At 36.7% G+C, this 23,543-nt stretch overlaps 1 protein-coding gene across 12 annotated transcripts in view; it reads right to left on the bottom strand.

The window, feature by feature from the left end:
• LOC110361284 (basic salivary proline-rich protein 2-like) overlaps positions 1 to 23,543 on the bottom strand; it is an 83,743-nt gene that overhangs the window by 55,849 nt on the left and 4,351 nt on the right. For 6 of the 12 annotated variants that reach the window (XR_010472757.1, XR_010472758.1, XM_065063469.1 and 3 more), the window contains one exon: positions 20,138 to 22,606. The exons of 2 other annotated variants lie outside the window; for them this stretch is intronic. The gene's annotated coding sequence lies outside the window, so the exon portion shown is untranslated. The remainder of the gene's footprint in view (positions 1 to 20,137; positions 22,607 to 23,543) is intronic. 4 more of the 12 variants (XM_065063475.1, XM_065063477.1, XM_065063473.1 and 1 more) reach the window with 2 other exon arrangements.

Genomic DNA, 23,543 nt, shown 5'->3' with positions numbered 1-23,543 from the left:
ATTCAATAAAATGGGAACTCATGACTGCCATGTCAAGAACAGTCTGGAGTGTTGTGATGTGTGAGAGAACACCTGGCCTCCACTAAAAAAAAAGGAAGTATGAAGACACAAGAACATAGAGAAGAAAACCGTTAAGCAGTTTGAATCCGTGTCTAGAAAACAAAGCCAAATAGTTCAGCACGCAGCACTACAATGATGCTGAGAAACAAGCAAGCCCACTTAGGCTGATGAGAAAGGAGGTTGATTCATGTAATCTGGTTCAAGAAGCAGATAATCCTTGGAGTGAAACACATACATACCACTGGGTACTGACATTGATAGTTGAAACTCCCTGGAACGTGCTCTTCTTTTAATGACCAGACAAAAGTATTTTTTCTTACCATTCCTTCCAGCAGAATGGTTTTGAACCCTGAGTGGCAAATAAATAACACACCTGTTTCCAGGGATAGACAAAGAGATTTGAAGCATCAAGGGGGATAGTTCAGGAAGGAGAACCATGTAGGCAGGATGATGCATATAGTGCCGGTGGCAGCAGCACAGCCTAAACAATCTAAAAGACGCGAGAAGCAGAGCCACCAGGTCAGAAACATTCAGGAAGCAATGGGGAGTGAGCCAATGTGGGTACAGTGTTACTGTGTTCTGTGGATGTTGCCAAAGCTGATACAGCTGCATAATAGATTGACGCTGCAAGAGACAAGCACTGTGTGAACATCCAGCATTTTTCCATAGAGTAAATCACTAGGGCCTATGACATCCCTCATGCTGCTACGAACACCTCACCCATGTACTTACCCAAAAGGCACAAGAAATCGTCTCTGGTGTAATGCTTAGGAGAAGATGAAATTACAAAAGCCTTCTTAAAACATTTGAGGAGAAAACCTCAGAGTTTTGCTGCCTTTTGCACAGTGCTTTCATCTTGAACAATGAGTAAACAGAAAACTCCTGAGAAACATAGCCCTAATTGAATAAAAAACAAAACCAAGGTATCCTGCAGGTAGGCTTGACATAACCTTCACGTGTTCTGCACAACTGAAATGAGGCTTTGGGCTAAATCCTCAATACAGGAAAAGCAAAGGGCAATATATTGATTGCAAAAGATGTGTAAAGCCTTCCCTTTCAAAAAGAGACCTTCCTTATATGCCATATGCTGAGTAGCAAGGAAAGAAGCAACACCACACCTCTATCCATATTGCAAAGACACAGTTTTAGACCTTGAATGCCTGGGCCATAGCAAACTCATCATAACAGCTAACATGGACCCATCTCAAGAACTTGTGTTTCAGGGACAGATATTGGTTAATACCAGAGAGCATAACTAGGAATTGGATTTTTTTTCCCCAGCAACAACAACTTTTGAGGTAGAGTACAACCTCTAAAAAGGCTGAACAGGCAGTAAATGGAAACAGCAGTGATAAATATGAAAGGCATTTTTGGGAAGCCTGCTTCTCCAAATAAATGAAGATTCAGGGCAGGTACCAGACTTAGAGAACAGAAAATTTGGGACTGTTCCTCAGAGAGATTATTGGATAATAGGGAAATATCAGGAAAAAAGCCTAAATTACTGTAGTGGATTCCTCTTTCCAGAAGATAAACTGCATATCTGTTCTACCCATAAGCCACAACCAACATACCAAGCCTAAAATATTAAACTGTTCAAAGGAATAGTGACACACATTTATTTCTGGTTGGACATAATATTGTCCTTAGAACCATGCAATGTCAAAGCATGTTAGGAATTCAATACCTAAATAACGCTGAAACTCTAAATAGTGTTAGAGTTCTATCTCTATACTTGATCACACAAAAACCTACCCCAGGTAACTTTTTATCTTCCAGTGTCGCCAGCTGCACATTGGTGTCCTAAGTCCTGTTCCTTGTAAACAAGGTCAAAGCAGAAACTCTCCTTAATTTCAATAATGAAGGATATAACCCTACATGTAACACTAGACAAGAGACTTGTCATAGTTTCAGGCAGATCTTTAGTCAAAGACCATTTGCTTAAGGACAGTATTTTTGAAAAAAATCACGTGTGAACATAATAAAGGGTTAAGCAGAAAGATTTTAAATCAAAACACTTATCAGTTCTTCCCTATTCATATCATACCTCCTCAAAAAACAGTGAATTACTTAAACAGTTGCAGCTGGTACAGAATGTATTTGGAATAACCCTGAATTTCTACAGCTTCATCATCAGCATGCTTTGTCTTAAACAGTCACAGGATGGCTCAAATTCCATTCATGTTTCCTCAAATAAGTGCTTTCTACCTTGTCTGAAAAAGTAGGAAATTAAAACTTTAAGATTCAACAAAGGACTGGAAAATACATAAACTACATTTGATCTGACCAAAAAAGTAGAATGATCAATTAGCAGGGTGTCTACATGAACTTAAAAGTTTGATGAACACTAATTGGCTTAATTACTTCGATAAAGACTAACAGTATATGGACAGAATAGGAGGAAGTATTATTGATGATAATAATTAGTCAGGACCGTCAAATCTAAAACTTACTGCTAGCATTTGTAGAAGAATCATACTGTACTAAGCAACAGGAAATAAAATTCATTAACTACAAAGACAGTATCTCTGACTCTGGAATTTCCTGAACTGCAAACTGCTGGAACTGGGGAGAATATTCTGACAAAGTAACAATACATGATTGCCCTGTTGTAATGTTGGGGTTTTTCCAACAGCATTTAACTTTAGCCAGCACTAGAGACAGGAAACTGGCCTAGAGCAACCTTTGGTCTAACCTAATATTCTAATATTCTAATGTTTTTTAAAGTGGATAATGGATGCATAAAATCAATAAAGGCAGCATAATACATAGGGCAAAAGCATATTAAAAGGATGATCTCTTAACTATTATCATAATGAGAGGTGGTCTTGGAGTCATTATCGATGATTCTTTGAAAATAGCTGTTCAATATGCAACAGGATTCAAAAAGGCAAACCATACAAACTACTAGAGACAGAAATAATTCTGAGACAATATAAACCTACCGTGTTGCAAACATCTACAAAGTATGCAGTTCTGACATCACATCTCAGAAAAAAAAGACCTTATAAAACGATAATTTTAGTTTCTAAAAAACTATAGCTTCTATGATACTAGAGTTTCAAAAATAAATAGAAGTATGGAACAGTTTCACAAGAGAGAAACAGAACACACCAAGATGCTTCACTTCAAGAAAAACCCCAGAAGACTGAAAGCAAAAGATGACTGATGTCAATGTTGAAACTACCAATGCCATTAATGTAATTAAGACTGTTAACAGAGAAGAATAATCCATTATTTGTTACTCTACAAATAGTAAGTCTCACCAGAATTCTCACATAGCAGGTGAGAGGCAATATTAACCTAAATGGACCTTTGGTCTCATTTCATGTGACTGATCTTATACTCTAAATGACATGAAGTAAATGAGGTCTAGAAATTAAATGTAAATATTCACATGTAAATAATATAAACATAGTGGGTGTTTACAATTATTATAATTATTCATATCCATTTTATGGAAAGAGCTACTAAAAGCTGAAGCAGACAAGCAATTGAAGTTCAGGAAAAGACCAGCCACAGTGGTTTGCTGTAAAATTCCTACACCTTCTTTTGAAAGCACAAATATATCAGCAAGTTTCACAGATTTTTCACAATTCCCGAATAATTTTCATTTCACAGAGCCACATATTATTCCAGGCAATACATTTATGAGATCTTGTTTATTGTCCTGTATTTTTAATATTTCTCAAACTTATTTCCCAGGACTATTTCTTTAAAAATGTACCACTTGTCATGTCCCACTGCCCAAACATACCCAAGTTCGGTTCGTGTTTTTTTTTTTAATTCCAAAAGGACTTAGGCACACTGAGTAAACAGATTTAATAAGCTGAACTCAACTGTGACTTCTCCAGTTACATTTTTTGGCAGACAATACCTTTCTGAGTCTCTATTTCAGTAAGATTCACTTAATACAACCAAAGCTGAGTAGGCTTTGATCCACAATTACAAAGTTAAAATATATGGAGAAAGAATAATGCTGGGAAAATGCTCTCTTGGCAAATAGAAGCTGGAACAAATTAATCCCACCAATTTCCCACCTTTAATGAGTCCAAATCTTGCTATCGTTAATAATACTGAAATAGTTATTAACATTTATATAAATATAATTAGAGAAGGTCTTTGGACCTGCCAGTAGGATCGGAAGCTATTGGAACACTTATCACATGAGCAAGATCAAAACCAAAGCAGCTATACTCTGTTTTTTTCTTTTGCATTAAGTACCTTTCACAGCCCAAGCATCTGACTACCGTCTTGACTTAAAGTACTTGGCTGTAACCCAAAGACAGGTTCAAATAAGGTTCCTTGATTCCACACACATGCATATACACACGTTCTTTCAATCCAGCCCCCTTGCATGCAGGAGTCAACAGGAGTTACAGACAGGCAGTGCCTCAAAACACAATGTGGCCCTTTATCCTTATTTGCCCCCTTGCACTTGCTTAGTTCTCTTTTTGCCAGTCTTACTGCTAATGTTCCTCTGCAATAAAAAATACTGCCCCAAACCCACCAACGCCTACTCTCATCTTTCCTTAAAGTATTATACAGTTGTATTGGGTTTGCATGGCAAGGTTTGGGTAGGAGGGAGGCTACGGGGGTGGCTTCTGTGAGAAGCTGCTAGAAGCTTCCCCCATGTCTGATAGAGCTGCTGGCCAAAGCTGAGCCCATCAGCAATGGTGGTAGCACCTCTGTGATAACATAATAAGAAGGGGGGAAAAAAAAAACAGTGGCAACAACAGCAGCAGAGAGAGGAGTGAGAATATGAGAAAGCTACAACTCTGCAGACACCAAGGTCGGTGAAGGAGAGGGAAGAAGATGCTCCAGGCACCCAAGTAGAGATTCTCCTGCAGCCTGTGGTCCAGACCATGGTGAGGTTGTCATCATGCAGCCCGTGGAGGTCCGTGGTGGAGCAGAGATCCACCTGCAGCCCATGGAGGACCCCACACCGGAGCAGGTGCATACCTGAAGGAGGCTGTGACCCCATGGGAAGCCCACACTGGAGCAGGTTCCTGGCAGGACCTGTGGCCCACAGAGAGAGGAGCCCAGGCTGGAGCAGTTTTGCGGGCAGGACTTGTGACCCTGTTGGGGACCCACGCTGGAGCAGCCTGTTCCTGAAGGGCTGCACCCTGCGGAAGGGACCCACAGCGGAGCAGTTTGTGAAGAACTGCAGTGCATGGGATGGACCCACCTTGGAGACGTTCAGGAGGGACTGTCTCCCATGGGAGGGACCCCACACTGGAACAGGGGAAGAGAGAGAGGAGTCCTCCTTCCGAGGAGGAGGAGGGGCAGCAACCACAACCTGTGATGAACTGATGACAACGCTCATTGCCTGTCTCTCTGCATCGCTGGGGGCAGGAGGGAGAGAAATCAGGAGCGAAGTTAAACCCAGGAAGAAGGGAGGGCCGAGGGGAAGGCACTATAAGATTTGGTTTAATTTTTTGGTAATAAATTTAAAAAGTTTTCCCCAAGTTGAGCCTGTTTTGCTGATGATGCCAATCGGTGACTGTCCTTCTGTCGACCCTCAAGCCTTTTGCCCTTTTTTCTCTCCCCTATCCTGCTGAGGAGAAGAGGGATAGAGCAGCTTTGGTGGGCACCTAGTGTCAGCCAGGGTCAACCCAGCACAAAAGACTAAATCCCCAAGTTACGAAATGTAGTTTCTACATTCTATATCACCAATTTTAGAAACTAAAATAATTCTGAAAAATAAGACACTAAAATTTGGAAGATTTGAAAATTCTTCCTTAAATACAGTCATCATTTTTCCCTGAGATATTATTCTATTGTAGTTTGTAAGGAGATATCTCTTTTAAAACGTAACAGGACCGATGTCACGCGGTTTATGACATTAAAATGGGGAGTAGAGTTCACCCTTGTCATTCAGCTCCCTTGATTTTCTTCTGACTGGAAAACTGCTGAAGCTGAAAACTTCCTGCCTGTATCTTTGGGTTCCCATACAAAACAAATGGCAGCGTTAGATCAAAAGGGAAAATAACATGACACACACCTAGATTTAATTCTTACAGTCACTTAGGATATATATCTATATGCAGGAGCCCACAAATACCATAGTAGGATACAATAGTTTACGTACAGCAGTTCTAGAAATTTAGTGGTGGTGAGGACTAAAAAAATTGAGTTTTCTGGACTTGATTTATGGATCACTGAATGAACTACTAAAATTTAATGCAAACCAGCCATTAGAGCCTGAAAGTTTCATCCCTAAATGCATGTTTAGATTCCGAGTTAAAAGTGACCTGATCTTTTTGGAAGGCTGTCAGCAATTTGATTGTTTGTGAGCCTATGAAGGCATTAAGGAACCACATTTTAGCATCTAAATGAAAATGCTAGTTCAAACGTTTTGGATTTTATTCTTAGAGATCACACTGCATTTAACTATGTAAATATTTACCCTATTAATTCCTTTCTGTTATGTATGTAGTAATTAATGAATTTCTCACAAAGCTGTAGAGGAGTCAGGGCTGAAGATTATCCATTTGGAATCTGAACTGTGGAAGCAACAGTATAGAAAGATTTTTTTATTATTGGCTTTTTAACCAGAAAAATACTTATTTCAACGAGCCAAGTAAAAGAAAGAAAAAGTCTTCCTCCATTTGAGAGACATGGGATGTTTAAAAGTTTTTAGTTTTTTGCCTTTACCTGAGTATAATTATTTCGTGTTTTTTTACAAGTAAATGAAATACAAGTATTAAGGGAATTTAAAACATCAACATCCACGGAACAAAAATGGATGTTGGACCCAATAGTTTAAAAAGCACCTGATTCTTCATTTGCGGACTCATTGTATGTACAGAAAATTCACATAGGTAACAAAATAAGGAATGAAAGAGTAAAGCAAGCACAGTAAGGACCACATCTTGGACTCCTTACTCAGGTGTTTTTCTTCTGATGATACAACTGAATGGAGCAGCCATTTAATTAAACACCTCCTTTAATGAGTCAGCTACTCCAATACACTTTTAAGGTCACATTTTGTGGTCTAGTCTGCTCTCACTACATTGCTTGAACATCAAAAAAAGACTGGATACCTATCTCTAGATAGAATTCCCTGATCACAAAAATCACTCCCATCTGGCTGGAATCCAGTATAACCAATTCCTACAGTCTACAGTAGTAACTGGGACAACAACTGCAGCTGGTGGACTGACTCGTGTGGATCCTAACCAGGGTGAGGAGTTTGAGCGGTCCCCATTTTGTAATGCTGCAAGGGCTGCTGTAAAAGTGAATTTAGGATCTAAAAGTTCTAAGTATCTACCTGCTGCTCCTTTGCCAAGAAAACCAGTCCATTATCACTGTGTTGTGAATCATCATTTCAATGGCTTTATCAAACAACTCTTACACAGCCACTGATTACAAATAAATTTGATTATTTACCATAGTAAAGCCCAGATGCCCAAAATCCTCTTCTTGGTCCCTAGCCAGGCATCCTCTGCTATAAAACATTGCTGATTCACAATTCCAGTGTTTTGTTGTTTGGTTTGGTTTTTTTAACTCTTAGATGCATTAGTAAGTAAAAATAAATTATGTTGTTTTTCTAAGTAACAGGAACACTGTTCTACAAATCTCAGTAACTTTTTAGAATGATTTGATAAATCTGTTAATGCTAATGAGACTTCTGCTTGTGCAAGGATGGCCACGTCAGGGACTGGCCAGGAACATGGAAAACCCAGAGTACTGTGACTAATATTGTTAATGCCTCTTTACACAAGATTACAGAGTCACATTCTCAAATCCTGAAGGGAATTTGGCTGAGTAGTTCACCCTCTTTGATACTTTTAAAGAACAGAATGTAAGGTGCTAAATACATTTATCTGGCAAGAAAACAGTCTGAGACACTGCATGGCATGTTTCTCAAAGTATCTACTTATTTCTTTTGAGTGGCAAATTACTTAGAAAAGTGATATTATAAACAACAGACATTTAATGAAAGAATGGCTAGACTTAGGATCCTGTGGGGTTTTTTTTAAATCTGGTTTTAATGTATTAGTAGCAATGAGTTTGTTTTAGAACCTAATTAAACAAGCAGACACATCATATAATAAGATTATTATTCAGTTAAATATTTTTGAAAGTACAACATTTGACTGTTTCTAATTCCTGTATACATGAGTTCGGATTCTCAAACTGTAAAGAATGCAGAATTTAATTATTGTTTACAACATTTGACCGTTTCTAATTCCTGTATACATGAGTTTGGATTCTCAAACTGTAAAGAATGCAGAATTTAATTATTGTTTTTTCAAAGATATGTCAATGAAGAATAGGTATTCTGTCCTGAAGACAACAAGGACTGACATAATTACTCAGAACTTGAACAGTTAATATTATTTTAGACTATTGTAACACTATAACACCGTTTGTTTTAGGCAAAATGGTTATTTTTCTTAAAGCACCTAGTCCTGTGACAGTCTGTTACCAGTAACTTTTGTAGCTCTGTTTCGCAGGAGAGAGTTGCTCAAAGCCAGTACAAGGCATGCCCTGGAAAAGCTGTGTGACTCCTTGGTCTGGTACTACTTTTCTTACACAATATTTTGACCAATCCATATTTAACTCTTTCTTCATAAAGGATTTTTTTTTATTTCACATCTGCTCTGCCAAAGCAATCTACTGATCACTCTAGTACCATGTCCTTCCAGTGGTAGTCGGCAACTTCTATTTCAGAGAAAGGCAGCAAAGAAATATGCACCTAGAAACTGTGTCATTTACAACTTGAAGAAAGAACTCCCCCATCACCTCTAGAGGATCTCAATTTAAAACACACAGCATGGCATTTAATAGCAAATGTCTTCCAGAGCCAGATTGTTAATGATTTTCCTTTTTCACAATGATGAGTACTTATTCTCTTACTCAGTCCCAATTGAGGGAACAGAACTACTAATTTTTATTTAAGTGTTCATGTTCTGCCTTTTTGTTCTATTTGGTAACGAACTGGTAGCTTCACCATTTCATACTACTGACAATATGCAATATTATAACAAAAAAAAAAAAAGAGAGAGAAGTAGATACATAGTTTGTTTTTCAATATCACCAGTCGACTTATCTTTTCCTCATATAAGATTTGAAATGTCCCCATCTGAACATACCAGCCTACACTCTGTATTGACTCCAAGGAGGAGCTATCCCTTTCACAAACCAAATTCTGATTTATACCATTTGTAAGGACACTTCTTTAAAATCCTGCAAAGTATTTTTTCCTCACAAATTACATCATGCACATTGAGAACAGTTAATTTTTCAAAAATTATAGCAAGTGAATTGATATGAAAAATATACCATTATATAAAATACAGTATTTAGTCTTCAGCTTTTCTTAGTAAACACATTTTTTTCTGACTTTGTATTGTGGGAAATCACAAGGGTCTTTTATTCTAGAAAGGCTAATCAGTTGACAGAGATTCTAACTTGGCAGAGGATCCTGCTCTCTGTAAGTCTGCATTAAAAAGACTACTTTAGAGCTACACTTCATTGTACTTTACTTTTTAAATTTCTTAAGGCTCTCATGCATCCTATTAAATTCAAATAAATTCTCAGCACATACTTGTATGATCTGTCTGTTCAGTTTATATTAAAAATTGGTTCTTAGTACTTTCCAGGTATTTAGCTTAGGCAGTAATACACATAAGAACAAGTTGATACTGACAGTTTTGCATCAAATCTAACATGACAGTAAGTGAAATCAGTGAAGACAGATTTTCAGATTTGTTGTCATTGCTGTGCCACACACCGTTGGTCTGCTTTTTCTAACTTGAGATCTCAGGAGCCTTTTCTAAGGCCGATTGCTTCCAGATGTATGGGATAGTGTCAGCAGACAGAAAGAGAAGGCAAACTGCCCACTGGCATAACTGAAATTGTAGTGGAAGAGCAGCCTCCACAAATCAATCTCTCCAATGTATTTGTTTCTTCTATCCTCTGTTACATATTGAATTTTTCTTTCTTATGTTTTTTAGTCAACCACCAGAACAGAGACATTTTGCCTGTGCAATTTCTTAGCCAATGCAATAGGACTCTGCTGCCTTAGTCGGGGCAAGACAAAACGTTTATTGTTAGAGAACAGAACTTCTCTAACAATTACACTGAGGAACACTTGCCCTAATGAACTAAATCCAGTGAAGCCATTTGTAAAGTGACACCATATGAAAGATCTAATATTCTAATCATTGCATACAGCATGCTGTTCTACTGCAATAGGGCTGGTTCATGCGGTTATTAATGGAAACAGAGGATGACTCTGCTAGATTGCAGGTTCACATTCTCCAGATCATTAGTATGCAACATTATAGCTCTTCAGTGACCTGTGAGAAATACATTTGGTGATTTTATTTCTTCTATTTCTTTACAGATTCCTATTAGAAGAGAACGCACTGTCATTATTGTACTCTTTTTGTGCATATCAGCATGCAGCCCAAATATTAAATGAGTACATAAAGTGACCCGTGTTGTAGGTCAGTAGAGAAGGACATCATCCAATGAGCTTTGGCTGTTCTTTCTGTGTTACTGGTCTTGCTAATTCAGTTCTGCAGAGGCAGCAGTCAACCCCTATTTGGAAATATGATAATAGATAAGAAAGCCTCTGTTTACTGCAGAGCTCTTCTAATGTCTATTCTGTACTTCAGTGAAACACTGAGAAAAATACTGCACTGGCATAATAAACAATAAACTGTTATGCTACAATGCTTCATAGCCAGATATAATGTATTCAGGTATTTCAGGACAGTTATTAAATTCCTGTATTTGTATGTAAAGCAACATTCTTACAATTATGAACATGTGAAACCACAAATTATAATTAATATTTGTTTTATTGTACTGCTTACTGCACAGAGTATTTTTCCAAAGAAAATTTTAAAAGCTTCCTTTTTCAAGGCAAAATATGTAGGAAGAAAATATAACATATTCCAAAAAACACTGATGGAGTCATCAAGTGGGTATGTGTTTTTCAGTAATATAATATCAAATTAATTTGGTTTTAGTCAACAGGAACACTAAAACACATAACCCTCATAGAACAGGAAACTCCATCTTCTTATGCCGTTCAGTTATTAGTTCTAGATATACAGAACCTAGAAACACAGAATTCAGGAGAATCAGGCAAGTGGAAGAAGAAACAGAAGACAGATTCACTTGGTGATGCTGACCTATTGAAGAGAATGTGGAGTCATGATCAATGTTTTTTCACTCTTTCTATGTCACAGGCTTATTTTACTATAGCACAAGGGACAGAGCATTCTTTCGATCACCTGCATTGTAGGGCCTGTCTTCACGCAAACAGATTGCAGCCTGTCACTAACATACAGTTCCTTTTCACAGATCCTCATGAGCGTTTCTCCCAGGACATCTGGTTAATTTTTTTCCCTGACATTATTTTCCATTTCCTTATTTATCTGCAGAACACACATGGCAGAGGCAGAAATTCTGAGACTTTTCTGTATTCCCCATTAACAATGCTCAACTTTCAGAGGAGAACTAGAGGAAAAAGGACAATTCAATCTTAATTGGCCATTCGAACATTGGTTACAAACACTGAAAACAAAATTACCAGTTGGTGTTTTCCATAGTTAGCCAATCTGAGATGTAAACTTCTAGCTATATTTTTGGGGGACTGGCCACATACAGTTAATTCATTAAACACGGTGCTATGACCTGCCATTATACAATATTTTGTCACTAGCATTGTGAACTGGAATTAAACAGATGAATTAGAAGCAAAAGGCTCCATAACTCACCACAAGCCCCTGAATAACATCTTCCAAGTGTGATAACATCTGAACTCTTCACAAGACATTTTTAAAATAACACTGTTCATTGCAGTCACATCTGACCCTTAGTGGGGCACTACTTATACTATACTAACACTTTTTATTGGCACTTTAAAAATAGTCGTTGTCTCATTCAAGATAATCGTTTCTTGACTGACTAGTTATTGTTCTGTGGCTACAATGATGTTGTCGTAAATTTTATGTTTTCACATTGCAGTTTACCCCTGCAGTTTATACCATGATAGCAAACACTGCTCGAGGAGATTGTGGAACAATAACAAGATGACAATGACCTCTCTCTGCACATGAACTGTCCAGATTAAGTATCTCCTTCAGTTCAAGTGCAGACCTCGGAGAAAAAAAAAAGCAATGCAAACATTTTGCTATAAAATAAATGCTAGGGGGGGGGGAAAAAAAAAGAAAACACACTGCATTTTTATGTTTTTACTTTTGCTTTTGGTTTTTAAGGACAAATCACATGAAAATTAAGGAAATATTTACCTTGAATTCTTCGCATGGATAACATAAAGACAACTTGGCACTATAGGAATAAATACTCTTGTGAATTAAAATAAGTTCATAAAGTACAAGTAGCTTTCATGAATTCTATAATCCATATCAATGTCAGAATAACCTCCTTAGTGTCCACTGGTTATGTTTTATGGTGCATTAAGTGGTAACATTTAAAAGGTACAATCCCATCTCCTAAAATGTGTTTGCTAACTGTCTGGGTATGGAGAAGGGAAATGAAAGCATTGCTGAGCTACCTACAGGGTCTTCTAACTGGACCTGATACACAAGTGAGCTGGCTGGCTGGAAAATTGTCTTTGAAGGTAAAATCAGAACAGTAAAAACATTGACATGTTCATTCCTATCTGTTCTGCTTGTCACTTGCAGAAATCGCTCAATGCTAAAAGCCAGAGATGTGTCTTTAACCAGGTCTTCTGTTTCCTACTTCCACTTTACCTTGGATTTATATGGGACATGCATAAACAGGAAGCATCATAACCTCTTTATTCCCAAAATACATTAAGAAATATTTAGGAAAAAAAAAATCTCCAAAATATGCCAGCATATTTTAAAACAAACCAAAATCCACCAAAAAAAAAAAAAAAAAAGGGACTTTCATGGATTTTTCAGAGTCTTACAATAAGAGATTTTAATGCCAAAGTTCAGGAATAGACTAAAAATCAACCAGTCATCCTACCATGTCATCCCTTCATGCTACACCTATGAAAAAGCTGCCATAGCAGAATACGACTACAGAAGTTTGATGGACTATAAGACTACAAGAAATCATATATATACTCTGTTTTACAGTCACATTAAAACATACATGGTGCAGCTGATGCTACCGGTTGAAGCACAGATTGTCACCACATTGTATGCAGCATTTGGTTAACTATTCCTTATTATGTTATGTAAAACAGAAATCTGACTTTATAAATACTCATATGGGCAACACACCATCTTTTAAACACACATAAACCAAATCTCACTGATGTAGATTGAGACTTGCGCTAACACATACTGCCACTAGAGGTTAGTGTTGTCATGCTACTATGCACTCACAGTAATGAAACCACTATATAGATCAAGCTACTTATTTTCTAAAGCCAGGGGAAATTTTAGAAAGTTTATATTTCAGTTAAAGATTTCTCTTTTTTGCCTGACAAACCCTGAAGCCTTTTTTTGATCAAAACCCTAAGTTTCATCACACACCTTGATTAAATACCTCTGGGATTCTGTGATATAGTCTTTGTTTTGATTATTTTTCAAAGTCTCTTCCATTATTATAGAATGTTCCTACGTCGTTGCACCATTAAAATAATTTTACTTGCTTGGTGAAAAGTGAGGCTATTGGTGAGAGTTACAAGTATCAGACTTGAAAACTGACTGACATCCTACAGAGGACTAGGAACCAGATCAGGCCAAGCTCAGGTGTACTCACAGCAACAACAGGGAATGAGAAACTTACTCCTGTAATACATTGCTCACACCTTCACTTGTGCAAAGCAGAGATGAATCAAGTGCAGACTTCAATTAAAGCACGCAGACAGAACTTAGGAAAAAAATAAAGTTGCACAGGTTTGAGGAGTATTCTGTATCAAATAAACAGCGATAGCAAATTGCTGTCATCAGGAATAAGAAAGGAAAGAAGAAACTGTCCCAGTCATCCCCTATAGCTCTAACTGATGCAGTACAGCTATAAGTTTCTCCACATTCAGAAGAAGAATTCTAATTTCTGGAAAAAAAACACAATCTAAATTTAGTCTGGTGATGATGTGGATATTCTCCTCCAATAGAAGCCAGAACATATTTTACACACTTAGTTTCAGTAACTGAAAGATACAGTGGAACATAGTCAACTCATTTAGACCTGTGCTTGACATACAGAACATCATACTGTTCAGAACTAGACAGCACTTATCCTTAATGTCTATCATGTGTTCACAATACAATGTATATTGCTAATACAATACTGAAACTAATGTGTGTATTTACTCTTTTATTTTGTATTGCTTTAATTTAAAAAGTTAATATGTTTGACAATTGTTAGTATTTATAGAAGAGCTCCATCCAGAGAAGAAAACTAACAGTGAAAGCGGCTTAGAAAATGAGACCTATGAGAAAGGTAAAGTATCTGAAAGAGTACAAGACTTGCTAATTCTCTGGATACATGAAAGGTAGTGCTAAAAATATTACTATATACTGCTCAATGTACCCACTAGAAGGAGGACTGGAAGAAGTACAGGAAATATAAGTTAAATTTTACATTGAGAAGAATTAGAACATATATGATGATAATTCAGGAATGGAGAGGAAGCCAAGCAACAAACACGATAAGAAGGCTTCTTTATAAATATACATATTTTTAATATCTATATATGTATAAACCTTCTTTACCAAAGGTTTTAAAGCAAATTTAAATGTGCTTGTCATAAATTACTTAGGAAATTAAAAACAAAACAAAACCAAACCTCGAAAAGTAATAGGTTATCCTGGATTCTTTCTTCATGTATATTCTACCCTTCCTGTATATTTATAGCTCTTTTATGATCCTAAACTGTTGCGAGACAAAAATCTCTACTCATTTACAATCTTACTAAAATCAATATGAACTGGGAAAATGGTATTGCATCAGACTGGTCCAGTCATGGTATCAGTTACGGTAATACAACATTTTTAGGAAAAGGGATCTGAACTAGGCATATACAAAAGCTATTAATAATTAAGAAAAAACCTGTCACCTTCCTTGGATTTTTTTTTTTTTTACTTATAAACACACACTTAGCACACTCTGTTTATGCTCTTGTACAAAAATCACCATGTAAATACTCATTTTATCCCTTCTTACTTATTCAGTAACATTAGGCCACACTAAATCTTGGGGAAGTCTCCTAATGATTTTTGAAAGTTTGTTCTCAGTAGCAAAAGCAGCCACTAGAAAAAGGAACTAGTAGAAGTGAATCTGAGTAATTTTGAATGCTGCAAACTCCAATAACATTTTACAGAAATTTTTCCTTGTGAACTGCATCTTTATGACTTACTTTTGTAGATACAAAATCATCTTAGTGTGGTTGTTTTTGTAAATGTATATTACTCCCTTTTTGGTAGATTTTTGTACCAATGAATACTCTGGTATTACAGTTTACTGATTGCTGATGATATTTAAGCAAAAAAATTCTGCATGCGATCTCCACGCTCTTAAGAAATCCATAAAATCAGATATTCTATACTATGAAGTGCTTCATTCAGATAATTTTTTTTCCTCTGACTGCTGAAACTTGTTTTATGTTATAGTTCTCATTTTCTTACAAAGGGATACATGCAATTAAATTGCTGTTGTAATGTCAGAACATGTGCCCTGAATTGCTCAATTAAGTCACTGTTATTATTATTACATAATATTATTATATCTACACTAACGACCTACTTGGCTGAAGACATAAGTGTCCAGGAACCTTCAGTTTTGTTTTTAAATGTACATTATTAAGCTACTGTGAATAGATAACTGTTGGCAGATGACCTTTACAGAAGTGGCCAACAGTTTCATAAAAAGAAGTCCAAATAAGTTGTCAGAGATTTTAAACTCTGATTGACAAATATTTTTAACCAGCACTAAGTTTTTTGGGTTTTTTTTGGCTTTTGTTTAGGTAAGGAGACCTAAAACAGAATTTTGGCTTCTGGAGCATGACCACTCACACATTAACCAGGGATAAGAGTTGAATTTTTCTTAAAATGTAACTAGCAAGTTGCAGAGCTATTAAGAAAAATAAGAACCCAAATTCTTTTCTCCTGTATTTCACCCTTCTATCTTCTTGGCTTTTGTGATACGCTATGAAATGTGCACTCCAATTGTCAGTGACTACGGAGGATCTGGATTTTTGATCTCAGGGCTGCAACTGGCTTTCCTAATTCAGACACTCTGCATAATCTAAAGAACACAAACAAGAACATTTAATATTCCACCTTATTTCCCCCCCTTATCTTTAATACAAAGGCCATGTCTGAGGTTGATTCACTTCAGGATTCACTTACATCACTAAGTCAGTCAGGGTTGTGAAAAATACCCTTCTGAATGAGCGAGTTGTGTTGGTAAGAGCTACAGCAGATGTAGCAATCCTGATACCGGCAAAAGTGAGACACAGTTTGTCTCACTTGAAGAATTAAATTAAGCATGACTGCAAAATAAATCCCCTCCTAAGCCAGTTTAAGATCCATCTGTACCTTTTTATCTAGGCAAACTCCGCAGAGTTTCTTACAGAAGGATGAATACTACAAAAAAAAAGGCCTTGATCCTGGACTTGAAGGTCAAAAAAATGAGCAAACAGACCAGCAGGGAGACCACTCTGCAGCAAATCCTTAGAGATCCTGTAATTCATGCTGTCAGTTACCTACCAGGCATTGGTTGCCATAGCTATAGCTCCTCAGTCCCTGTGTACTGCAGTAATGCAATCTTGAAGCCACAGAGGCATGAAAACTGCAGAGATTCTGTATCACAGGTAAACAGCCAAGCCTCTGGGTATTTCAGCCACTGATACTACCAGATTTTTTTTTTTTTAATCACATATTAAAAATAACTTTTATTTTGTAAGTATCTTGGGTCAAGGATTACACCTGCATGTCATTTTCTCCCAGGCACATAATTGTACACAAACTGGCCATTCTAAGGGAAAGTAAATAAGTAAGTAAGTAAATAAATAAATAAACACACACACACAACCAAAACAAACAAACAAACAACAAAAAAAACACCAAACTTTAAAAGAGTAAGACATTCAGAGTCATTAGGAACTTAACAGCCAATACTGTCTTGTTTTGGCTGCAGGCTTTCTGACAGAATCTCAGATCATCTTGTTCAGCAATTTCAAAACAAAACAAGTCTCCAAAATGATAAGGCTATAAGTTATGGGTTTCAATAGCTTAAGTTCTAATTAAATAGAACCGTTAATTAAAAATATTAAAGCACTAACCAAACCACAATTCTCTAGATATTTTTGTCCTTTTTTCTGGCATTGGCATTTCCACTGACTTCGATGGAGCTGCCCCAATTTATATCAGCATTCAGCTCCCTAACTCCAAAACATTTCCTCACTCATTTCATAGCATTACATGATTTTTATTATCAAGTACTAAATTAGTGTAGTTGTGTTAGTTGTAATAAACTATGATACAAGTTTCTGGTTTTTGCACAGACTTCCTCTTCTGCAGCAGTATTTTAAAGCAGTAATAAAACATACTAACATAGTATAGATTCTTATGTAAAAACTAAGCAACCATATTCATATTCATGAATCAATTTCAATGTCACATCATATGTTTTAATTCTTTTTATCCCCTTAAACAGTAAATACCAAGCAACTTGCCATGGCTACTATGGAGATGTTAGAGCTCAGAAGCTAAATAGTGCTGAGATAGCTCATGCTGGGAGAAGTAATAGCAACATAAAAGCTAGAGTACAATCAGGGAATACATTATTAATTATGTTTTCTTCTCAGATCAGCAGATGGACACTGAACGGCTCAAGTGACTGGTAACGGGATACACAGCTTTTCATCTCAAAGTACCTGCTGCAGATCTGCCTCATGTTGATTGTAACTAAAAATCACTATTTGACAGGTATTCAAGAGCTAATATGAAATAACCAGTCTCAGTCTAGCTTTTCTGGTACAATCTGGTTAACATAGCTGGCATGCTGGTTTTCAGTTCAGGGTTAAGATGGCCAGAAGACTATTATCCTTTAACATCTAAAGGTTCAGCCCTTCAAAACACGTTTAAAACCCAGCTCCAGGTGGGACAATGGTCTTTGCACATATTATCTTGTTTCATGGTCAGGTTCCATCAGTGTCTATCAGGTATTGTTTTCAAAAAAATCAGCCAAAGATGAACGGAAAAACCTAGTGTAATGAAACAGACTATCGCTTTCACAAAGCTCGGCACAAAGGACATGATGTGTTATTTTTTATGCTCAAGGCACAAGAATTTCCAGTAGTAATACAAACATATAGTATAGATGCAAAATACCTGTATTGTCAAAAAAGCATTAATAAATTGATAAAAATCAAGTGGTTGTAACTTTCTTTTGCAGGAAGCCTAGAGAAGGCTGACAGCTACTGTTCTCAGTAAAACTTACCATGTTTGGTGGTTTCCATGAGCTTTTAATTTATTATAGTGTGTTTTCATGTTTACTGAACAGAACCACACTTACTTTTCATAGAACCCAGCTGAAATTAGTAGAGTTTCAAACCAGACCCAAAAGCTGCCTATATCACCTGTTATCTGACAGCAAAATTGGTCAATGTAAAAGCACTTTTCCTTTGAAAAGAAAATCCCATCAGAGTATATTTGGAGTAAGCCTAGAAACAGCCATCTGAGAAATAATTAATCAGTTGTTTTCAAACATAAGGTCAGCATCATATGAAAGTATTTTTAATGAGAACATTTTTGAAAATGTATCAAGTGTGAAACAGAATAATATATATAAAAGAGCTGCAGACATTTAGCTGAGTCAGAATTGTTACAAATACAATTATACTACCTCCTTGACATTCACGGACATTATCTCCAAATCTAACTTCTCTCAGCTCAGTAGAGAACATGAAGACGGATGCTAATGACAGCTCTCAGACAGGATTCAATCCTTTAGGTTAAAGATGGCTGAATGAGTAATTTAAATCTGTATCACTGTATACCTGTACAAAGCTATTACAATCATACTTCAACAGAATGATTGAAACTTCCTTTATATTTAATATTATTTGTTATCACTGTTATTAGAATCACAGTCAAGATTGCCTCCGCCTTTATTGTAGGCACTGTAGAGACAAATTGCAGTAGAGATAGACAAGAGAGACAAAAGATGTGAAAAAGAAACAGAAACACAGAGATTAAGTTGCCAAAAATCACACTGCAAATCCATTGTCAAATTAAGAACAGAATCCAGATCTTCCAAACCCCAGTCCTTTGCTGAGCTCACAGAGTATTCCCCGAGGCTTTTTCTAAGACATTTTTCTTAGCCATCAGTGTTTACCAGTAGCAATTAATGTTAGACTGTAAAAAGACCTTTCAAACACAAAGCAACTGAACTTACTACCTCTCAAAAATCCACTTCCTCTATAACATTTAAAGAATAATCAAAAAGTTGGCTAAAAGGCTCTTGAATATAAGTGCTGTACCATATATATTAAAGGTTCACTCAAGCCTACAACAGTCTGTTGGGCTAGCTGGATATAGTATATCAGCCTCTGCAGCCAACAGCATGCACAGGAACGCAATGGTCAACATTATCAATTATAACCTTTATCTCTTCAGACCAAATGATGCAGGACCTACATACAACTGAGCAGCCTGGAAAGGCACAGTCAAAGCCTGAATGCACTCATCTGAATGACTCCTGAGCCCTTGCATCTCATAAATCATAGGACCATTTCGGTTGGAAGAGACTCTTAAGATCATTAATTCCAACCATAACCTAACTCTAGCACTAAACCAGGTCCCCAAGAGCCTCATCTACACCTCTTTTAAACCCCTCCAGGGAGGTGACTCCACCACTTCCCTGGGCAGCCTGTTCCAATGCCCAACAACCCTTTCTGCAAATAAATGTTTCCTAAATAACGTATACATAGTAAATGTTCTCCTTAATTGTACAACTTTTGATCATTTTCCTCTCATTCTGGCTTCAAGCTCACAACTTATGCATATAACTAATTTATCATTTAATTTAATAATACTATTTATGAAGCACACCATTAGAGAAGCACACAGCAAAATCAGACATTTCTGTGAAAATGACATTTCCTTACCAGCATTTCATATACGGTGCCAAAATACTTCAGTCTTGAATTAAAACCTCTGGTTGGTTCCATAATACAAGCAGATTAAAAAAAAAAATCTTCAAAGATTAGCTATTAGTTCATCTAATTTCTAACATTTTAGATACATATTAAAAGGCCTTAATATATTTAGCAGAACGAAAATTCTACTACAACTTAGTAAAGTAAATTGCAAAAATCCAATTAACTCAGGGTGAGGAGTAGGATTTCTATGTAAACACATGTAAATATATATTCATTTATATATCTTACATATCTTATTTATTTACATACTTGATTTACCTTATTACCATTATCCTCTTTACATATATGAAAGAAGCTTTATATTTAAAGTGCCATGGGAATTACGGACAGGCAGCTACCAATCTGCTGCTTTTATATGATAATAACAGGGAATTTCTATTTCAATTTGTATTGAAAACCAGTTAATTTTAGTTCAAATGTCTGCTAAATCTTTCTCCGAAACAAAGATAAAGTAGTAATCTGGGCATAAATTCTATAAATTAAAAAGCACAAGATCGTTTTATGGGCAGCCCTTTGCCTATCTTGGCAGCCCCTGTGAAAGGAAGGGAAAAACAACTCTCGCAATTGATTCTTCAATCAATGTATATATGGAACACTTCTCTAAACAGCCAAGAAACATATGAACAGAGAGTCTTCTAATAAAGTTGGAAAGAAACATGTAAAATAGCAACAAAAGCAGAGACAACCACATGCTGGAGTCTTGAGCTGTTCTGTGGAAATTAAAAACTGTAAGAACAGCTGTGATTAATCAGCTCTGCTCACACCAATAAATGCCACTTTCATAGACAGGAAAAAACTGTGGACAGCAAAAAAGAGTATAAAGTTAAAAATACTCTGAACTTCCTTGCAAAGGGAATGAATGCATCAGGTATTATGTGTGATGTTTCTGTGGAAAGCATGCCAGCAAAAAACCTGTGTCAGAGGCCTTTTTTTGACTTCTTAGCAGTTGTCTCCCTATCTCAGTACTTTTATTCACCTGCCTGGTCTTCAAAAGAAATCCTAACGTGCTCAAGAAATTATGATAGGAATGTAAATACAACTCACACTTATGCAGAGTTTTTAAAATAAATACTGCACATAAGATGCAGACAAAGTTAACTTTGGGACAGTCTGTACAGGCATAACAGACAGTCAGTACACACCATGATATAAATACAGATGGAAATCTGTAGTTAAGTTTGCCTAACACTTCATATTATAAGGTTCTAGTTCGAAATGCTTATAAACTTTGCCAGTGTTTAATTGTTAAGTCTAAATTCATTGAAGGTATCTGTTTTTCTTAAAACCTTCAATAAAAATGGAACTGACATTCTCTAAAATATGACTAAGCGAAAAAAATCCGGTTTGCTGAAGTTGACAAATTCTTATAAGCCTTATGTTGAAAAACTGAATCTAGAACGATGGGAGTTCTGGTGAATTACAGCTGAATTACAGACTAAGGCTCCCAATGTACTATGTAAGAAGAATTTGAGTGCACCTATATTATCAGTTTGAATCATCACCCGTTTTGCTCCAAAGTCCTATTCATTAGCATTCCCTCTGTGCACATGCTTGATTATTCCTGGAATGCCCTTTGAAGCAAAATAACAAGGCTTCTTCCCAGACAAAACCTAGAAGCCATTCAGCAGCTAGATAGCTCTAGGAAATGGTTTGAGTACAAAGTCTGCCTTCACTTGGTCCAATCCTCCAACCTCATCCTAGCAAGCCTGGCATGCTGCTGTAACGCACCTCTCTGGCAACATGCTACAGTGGTATGCAACATGCATTTCTCCCTTTATTTCAGACAAATTAAAAAGGGTATTCATTAATAAAGAACCTTTCAAAATTGTTCAGATGTCTCACATGCAAAGACAGGCTTCAAGGTGCTGAGAAGTCAGTGTGGCAGAGGACACAAGGCTACCACAGTCCTTGAAGAACGGGGAACCTTGACGGCCAGGCCACCCCGGCTCCCAGAAGAGATGTGGTAGGGCAGCAATGCTCAAAACCAAACTTTATTCATCTTAAGGTACACAGTAAGAACAGGCATAATCACAGGATGTGAGCACAGCAGAAGGGTGATATTTGTGCTGTGTGTGTAAAAAAGGCTGTGGAAACACTACAGGATCCCTTCAAATACTGCACAGTGTAGATGCAGGCAGCCTGCCCTAAAGTAGGCAAGGCAAAAACTGTGTTGATGGCAGGACCTACTCACATTCTGACCAGGAAGCAGAGACACCTCCCAGCACAGGTCACAAATCCAGCATCTGCATCATCTGAGAAGCTCGACACTTCTGAGCATAGATAAAAGCAGACCCTCATGCATCTACAGACTTACGGTACTTGCAGGGTTAAGTCCTGAGTATGCCTTCTGAGGATGTCTTTCAACTCTTCCCACACTGAGATAAAAATACACAGCTATATTAGCTATGACAAATCCTAAGAAAAGAAGAAAAAAGTATGAAGTGTTGAAAGATAAAATCTTGTATGGCATCAACAGGAGGTACAATTAATTGGATCTCTTCATTCATTCTATAAATACCAACTTAAATATTATAAAAGTGAAAATGTAGGAGTCTTAGCTGCAGTCACCTTTATGTTACTAGTCTCACTCATCTGATACAAAATTAATCTTCCCTTTGATATCATGTAGGAAGAGGGAATGGTAGTCCATGAATAGGAACATTGCACTTAATGCAGCAAAAACCTGGAATCAACAATGACTGCTAAAAATTGCACCAAAACATGCCATAATGATACTCAATTTGAATACATGAGAAGAGATGAATGATCAAAAATAAACTAATCCAATACATTTAAAACATATTATTATATCATATTTTAAAGTATCTCTCAAGTAATTATAAATATAAAATTAAAACTACAAAAATAGTAGAAACATGAAAGCAGACATCCTAATTTCATCTATGTTACCAGCAGAATTGCACTTCTTTCTTCGAGTTTATTTCCATGGAAGGATTCATCTAAATGACGTGCAGCAAAGTCTTGCTTTTATGATCTTTTTATTTGCTTCACTGAGGCACAAGAACATCAAGTGATTTGTATAAAGTGTTTTAATGTTACTATTTTTGTCATTCCCATCTCTGTGGAATTTGGGCACCAGCAGGCACTTTTCATTGGAATTGGCATTCTGGATAAGACAGATAGTTCATCTGGCTTAACAGCCTGTCTATTTTTTGGCCATCATTTGAATTCCAACATGTAGGTCATTTTAATACTTAATAGCCCCTGTGCAAACTGTTGCCACAAACAAAATGTTTTAACTCTAATTAGATACTATTAGATATTTTTGTTATCGTTATTTGCCCAGAATATTATTGAATCTCAGTAATAATGCATGTCATTGTTTAACCCA

The sequence above is a fragment of the Columba livia genome, chromosome 5 (assembly GCF_036013475.1).
Source record: "Columba livia isolate bColLiv1 breed racing homer chromosome 5, bColLiv1.pat.W.v2, whole genome shotgun sequence".
In the NCBI taxonomy this organism is placed as follows: domain Eukaryota; kingdom Metazoa; phylum Chordata; class Aves; order Columbiformes; family Columbidae; genus Columba; species Columba livia.
This window is presented reverse-complemented; position numbering and strand designations above follow the sequence as displayed.